Raw genomic sequence first — 7,317 nt, 5'->3', positions numbered from 1 at the left:
CCTGGACACCTTTATATGATTTATTTATTGGCGCTATTATTTAAACTTTCTTTCGAAATATTATCTACGAGCTCTTTATTCTCATAAATTCCTAACGATGCATTTTAATAGCCAATACCATAGACTGGCACATTTTCATTATTCATAAAGTTCTTTAATCCCCAAGTCTTATAGTTTAGCCAATATTAGTTCGTGATAGAGACAGTCAGAGGCTTTTCTTAGGTTCAGAAACACACTACTTAACTGTACTTCCTGATTCTAGGCGGTCGATAATGTATTCAATAAGTTCTGTTGTAGTTGATTTCCCCGAAGGAAGTAATATTGCCCTGAAGGAGGGAGGTTGTTTATGAAGGTGGGACATTTATGCCTTGATAGAACTGTCTTTTCTACTATTGTAGAGACTGTAGGAACCTATTAGATAGTTTTTTATATAATGTTTACCTTGTTTGTGAAGTATGTATACGCTGGAATTGTTTAGTTCAGTGGGAAAACATCTTGAAGTACCTAACAATATCAGTCAAAGGAAAGCACAGTTCGTCCAAACGATATTTTTATATCACACTGGAGAAAATGCCGTCAACTGCTGTAGAGGAACTCGTCTTCATTTAATTAACTATATAATCTCTTCACAAGAGACTGGCTGAAAAGAAGAAATATGTAAATGAGGCCTAAATGGGATTATGATAGCACTGAGTGTTCAATGTGGTGTATTGGCTTTTAATGTTTCTTCAACAATGTTGGAAAAGTGGAAATTGAATAGTTCAGTTACTCTGCAATTGTCGCCAACCTATGTTCTCTCCAGAGTTTGATAGCTGCCATTTGACTTCCTTAACTTCGCTGCGAGCAGATCTTTCGCTGTTCCTAATGTCCCATACAGCCTTGCTTTGTTTGGTTACTTCAGCAATATGAGCGTTATTCACTGTCTTCCTTAAATTACGCGAAGCTTTAAGTCATACTATTTCTTTCTCGTGACTGTTACAAGGTAGTCGTCTGCTCTGCCACTTGAAAGATATTTTTCTTGGGCTTTAGTGAAACTTCTTCGCAGCTGCAGGAAATTCTGAAGGGGCAAGAATAATTTAGAGCGGCCGGCAAGAATACAAAACGTTTGAATATGCAATCTGGGCATTAGAGGATATTATCCCAGGAGGTTAACAGCTCAAATATATTTTAGCATGCAAGTTTTGGGACCTAAGTTGTCTGTTGTTTAAAGTTTGACGTGCTTATTTTTTTAAGGAATCCTAAGTTGAACAAAGCAGTCAAGGCATCATCTAAAGGAGCTTTAGGTGCCTTTTAGATCTCGAGAATGTAGATAGGAAGGTCGCTGCCAGATAAAACCTGATTTCCAGCCACTTCAAAAATCAACTTTTCGCTATATTATCCAATATAAAACTCTATAAGCTTTTGCTTGTCACTCTTATAAATTACAATGCCTCATTTTTGGTGATTTTCTTTAGCAAATGCAGTTACAAAACATTAACCTGGAAATCTAACGTTTTTAATTATGTGGTTTTAAACATTGTTATCCTAATAGAATATGTTAGGCTATGTCAGGATGTGATGCACATAAATGGTTAAGCATTTCTATCTTATTACTGATGTTAATATTTTGATGAAATATCAATGTTTTTGAGTTTGTATATTTTTGCTTTTTATTGTTTTTGAGGTTTGAGTTCCATAAAATGTGTGTTTGATAAATAAATGTCTTATCTCTCTTTTCTAACAGGAACTGTCCTAAAAATATCCACTCGGCAAATAATTCTCTGTTAGTGGTTTATGAGGTGGTGGAGAGAGTTTGTAAGGCTGATTCTGATGGCATTTGGTTATGGTAGGTGTCATTCCAACTAGCTGTTACATATGGGATTTTAGCTTGGATTCGAACTGAACGATTATTGCAGATGGTCTGAGGTCTACAGAGGTATTATGTTTATTTGGAGAACAATTGAATTTAATTTCAGTTCATGCTGATCTTACTAGTACCAACAGGAGCTAGTTTTGCTAGAGTTGCAGCACTCGTCGTTCATCTATGTAATGTCAAAACTTGAGCAGTTTATGTTAGTGTAGGGATATCATTATGTACCACATTATAAGTTGTTCTGTTGATATAACGTATTTGGAGCTTGTCTCCAACTAGAAGTGCCTCTCTGATGCTCCAGCAATGGGACAAGCAAGTAAAATTTCACCTGCATGAAGCATCAGTGCTTCGTCTATAATTACTCTGTAGTACCTGCTTTCTTTTTTCAGATGACTTTTTAAGCTAATTAAGAACGAGTAACTAGTACGACAAGATTTATTTCTTTGTTTGAAGGTTTGAAGGTTCCTGTTTCCTTCAAGATTTATTTATTATTTTTTTATCAGTATGAGAGAATGTAGAGCTTATTCGCTTGCGGAAGTTAATAGCTGCTTCACGCAAGGGAAATATTACAAGGTATCCCTCTTAAAATTGTTTGATGATAAAAGTAGTTTTTCCTTAACCTGGAACTCCTATCATTAGCTCAAATTTTTGAACGACTGTGGAGTTTTTAACGTCTTTACACTGTTGTACAACCTTATTTGACACTAAAGTAAGGAGATTAGCTGGCTTTATGTTCAGTGCAGCGTAAAATTTGGAGTCAGCATCTTTTCTCAACTCACAGGATCGGGACTGTAGCTTACAAGTCTATATTCTTTACGTCCATTGTAAAAAGTAGGGGGGTGTTTGACACATTTCTTCATTAATTTCATTAATTTGAAAACCTTCGATTTCCAGCTATTTTTACAGAAGGAACAACAAATGAAAAGGTAGAGTTTGTTTTTGCTTGTTGCGTTCAAAGTTACAAAACTATTGGGAGATAGTTTGTTAATAGAAAACTAACAACGACAGGAAATTCCACAAACGTGAGCTTCTATTTTGGAATGTTTTAAACATCTTGGAATACCAAATGGATTTCTAGAGTACGACTGTTGTAACCTTTACAAGCGAAGTTGGGTGAGTATGAACAGCTGGTGGAGGGGGGGGGGGACGCAATTGGTAAACAATGCTGTGACGGCGCACGACGCAAGTACTCAACTTTTTCATCTCTTACCCACGAGGGCTCAGAAAACAAGATCACGGATTCTTACAAACCCATACAATCTCCTTAAGATAAGTCACTTTGAGATAAGTAACACTGAGTGATTCTGTCAAAGGAAATAGCGTAAAGTACTGTTTGTTCACTTAGTAAATAATATTAATACTTTAGTATTTTCCAGAGGCCACTATTTTTGGAAGAGTATTTCTTAACGGGGGCTTAAGAAAATTATATTATTATAAATAACAAAATGTGTCAACTTACTATGAAGATTAAATGTCATTATGACGACAGGTTCTTGATTTCTGACTCCCAAAAGGAAGCGATGTCGGCAAGAAGATGGCCATTCTGTTTCTGACTACTTCTTGTTATCACGTGATATAAGTAGGATTAGATTTGGTTATCATAACTGTGTTACTAATAATAATACCAAAGTTGAAGATAATCTTTACGAGCACTCAAGTGATCTAAGCTTGAATTTGAGTATTATCTCGAGGGATGTTCTTCTTCCTTCGCCAGAAAAAGACTTCGGCCACCGAAGTTCGTACTAATGGTAAGGGGCATATCCGATCGGAACTTTCCCGACCTCAGATCTCGTCCCAGATCGTCCAACTTTTTCGACAACAGATCACGTAGGACGATCTGGCACTTATTGGCACCTCCGGATTTTTATATATCCGGAGTACCATTATTTTTATAGACCGATAGCTGAATAACATTTTGTAATAAGTACGTAACTTCATATATTTAGAACATATATTTTTAACTATTAAAACTGAAACATGAATCTAGTTGGACAAAAAAGTGTTGTGACGATCATACCAGAAGCTCATATTACGTGTCAGCCTTCCTTTCTGGCGGTGGTGTAAGTTCTTCAGTCAGAACAATGCTGTTGAACTTTTCGAGAACTCGGGACAGTTTCGCATGGGTACTTTCTCCAGGGGCTAGAGCAGAAAATGGTGGAAGGACTTCCATGTTAGGGGCGACCACAGAGGATCGCATCACGTTCGGCACTTTTGGACGTTTATCTTTTTTACTGGACCTTCTGTCCAGGGAACCCTTCCTTTGACTGCTCTCCTGTGTCGGTTGCCTATAGTTGACTGGCTGCGGGGAGGAGGTTGTGGCTTCTGAGAAGGGTTCATCGATGTTCACAGCATGGGACCTGTCGGGTGTGTGAGGCTCTTCTACCGCCTTCGACCCTCGAGGGCTGGTCAGTCTTTTGACAACAGACTTGAATGATTTTTTTGGATGTGACATGATCTACAAGTGTTCCAATAATCTAAAATGATCTCGCTCTGACATACGATACAATAAAGATAGTCAAAGATAGTCAAGGTTTGTTTATAAACATTAAACATTGGAGCACATGATCATTTTACCGTACTCACAAATATAATGATCTATGTGGAAAAGTTGTACACTAACATTGTAACAAATCAATGACGTACAATATATATATATATATATATATATATATATATATATATATGTTGTGGTTTGTTTTTATGCAAAAGTGTGATGGATGTCAAAATAAATAGTTTAATTGATAAGTAATACCAATAAGTACAAAATCAAGACTTAAAAGGCTGTTGACTTAAACAAATAATTTGACTTAAAAAATGTATTCAAATTTTATTTTAGAAGTACACTCTCCCTTATAATACCTACGTTCATAATAAATAGAGCACCTTTAAGGATACTGTTTTTGCTATTTGTTATCTAAAAAGTAACTATTTAATAAAATTAAAATATAAATAATTTATAAAAACCTGCTATTGCAGGTGATAGTTTATTCATCCACTTCCAGGGTTGCGGGAACACCGCGATCCCAAGAAGCGAAATATAATTGTACCGTAAATTAGTTAATTAAATTTCATATAATGTAAATTTCGCAACCTAGGCAGCCATTATAATATAATATTATTTTACATCCAATGTTCCGGAACTAAATTATTGGGCGGAGTAACTACCTAATTGGCAGCAACGTGGCATTACATACTTTTCCTTTACCATCTAAAAGTGGTGCTTGTAAGTATTCATAATTAAACTGAACTTATAAGTAAACTTTGCAATTCGAGTATTTATTACTACGACCTCAGAAGTCACCACCCCCATGTGTTATCGTCATACGGTACATAATAGTATTTTTGAAAATTTACACTAGTAATAAAATTAATGGTAAACATTTTTGAAACATATTCCTTAGTCTGTTGACCTATATAAATACCTGAAGTACTTGAAACATAATAGTATAAAATACACAACTACAATAGACATACCATGAAGTTCAATAATTTGTTAGGCACTGAGAGCGTTTGAATCTTAATAATCAACTAGCTGTTACCCCGCGGCTTCGCACGCAATCTTAGAGCAATTATGATGTAATGTGATGAGAGTCCTATGAAAATTTTAAACGTAGGTAGGCATACATCAGGTAGATATTATTTAAGTTCGTGGTAAATAGTATCAGAGTTTAACTTAATTATTATATCATGTTTGGCACGTGTAGGAGCATTTCTGGTTCTAATTAATTATATACATAACGTCACAGCTGAATCTGCCTTGTTATCCCGATCAAGAAAACACAAATCTCAGATCACATAGGTCTCGGAAACTTACTTCGGTCAAAAAGCGTATATTTCCAGTCCTTGTAATATATTTCAGGTCTAAGATATTTCCAGTACTATAGTAGAGTTTACCTTGTTGTTCTGACGAAGAAGAAATATATAAGTATATATATATATATATATATATATATATATATATATATATATATATATATAAATATATATATATATATATATATATAGGACCGAGATGCCTACTTCGTTTAAATAGTGCCTACTTAAGACCATTTAAATTCACTTACCTACTATGTCACAGTTTAGCTTGCCATATTGCCTCGATCAAATTTTATATATACGTTCGATTATCTAGTTCTCGGAAGTCTACTTTGGTCAAAATCGTGTTGAATACAGTTGAGTTTACCTTGTCCTGATGAAGAAAATACACACGTAAGTAGGACTGAAAATCATATTACGACCTAGGGGAGAGTCCTACCTACTTACTATGTACTTTCGGTATAAGAGGGAAATTCTTATTAAGGTTTTGCAACTTTCTAAAATAATCGTTATTAAAGTTTTGCGTTACACTTGTATTTTGGACTGTAGCCAGGGAAATAATGAATCGTTGAGGCATGTTAGTATTCATTTCTCTGTTTTTCCATTAGCCATAGTGTTTTAGTTGTAATATCATAATGTCAAGGAAGCCCGCCAGTATAAAGTAACTTAAGTGAAAACATTCGTAACTGTGTTCATTAAGGTTAGTTTTATAACAGTATTTAATGCATTAGATGATTTTAATTCGTCACTGGCGCAAACTGGAGTAAAATTTATATATTAATGTTTTATTTACTATATGCATTACACTACCGATCAAGCACTTTTTACTTATTATTGATAACATTCAAATGTAAACAGATGTTTCAGAAAGTTTGTCGAAATATAGCTGTGAACAGCTGTCAAAATACGTTTCGTTCTTATCATAAAATTCGAATGTAAATAAACTAATGTTTCAATTTGAATTCGACATTATTTGGTGAAATGAATGTGTTATGGGTGGTAAAAAGCAATCTAAATGTTAATTCAGACCAAAAGCTATACCTGTTCCAAATTTCAGCACAATCCGTAGGCTATAGCAGTTTCAGCGTGATTCGAGGACAAACCTCCAAACATCCAAATATCCAAACATTCAAACTTTCGCATTTATAATATTAGTGGGAAGTGGAATGAGCTAAGTGTATTCAGATTTACTAAGTTAATAAAGTCCCAAATTTGCAATAAGAATGTACGGTATCTTATAGTCTCAGCTCGGTGAGTATCTGTTAAATTAGCGCGTTCAAAATGTATAATACAAAATTAAAATTTCTTGCTTTTAGTGGATATACAGTACATACTGTATACTTTGATCTGTTTGATGAAACAGCTTTCCTTTAAAGGCGTATATGTGGGGTAGCCTACATATATGTCATTGTTAATTTGACTAGAATATAAATATTGGCTATGAAATCAAGTTGAACTTTGCTGGTAAAGATTTCAAACATTATTTTCGCTTTTTCAATTATTATGGCCAATTCGCGTGTCTCGTTTTGGGCAGAATTCATAATTATTATACCATTAAACGATTCTCATAGTTTTTGTTAAGTGATTGAGAATTTGTATTAAAACTTGGTAGAAAACACATTTTTGATTATTTTAATAAGGAAATATAA

Source organism: Homalodisca vitripennis, chromosome 2 (genome assembly GCF_021130785.1).
Source record: "Homalodisca vitripennis isolate AUS2020 chromosome 2, UT_GWSS_2.1, whole genome shotgun sequence".
In the NCBI taxonomy this organism is placed as follows: domain Eukaryota; kingdom Metazoa; phylum Arthropoda; class Insecta; order Hemiptera; family Cicadellidae; genus Homalodisca; species Homalodisca vitripennis.
This window is presented reverse-complemented; position numbering follows the sequence as displayed.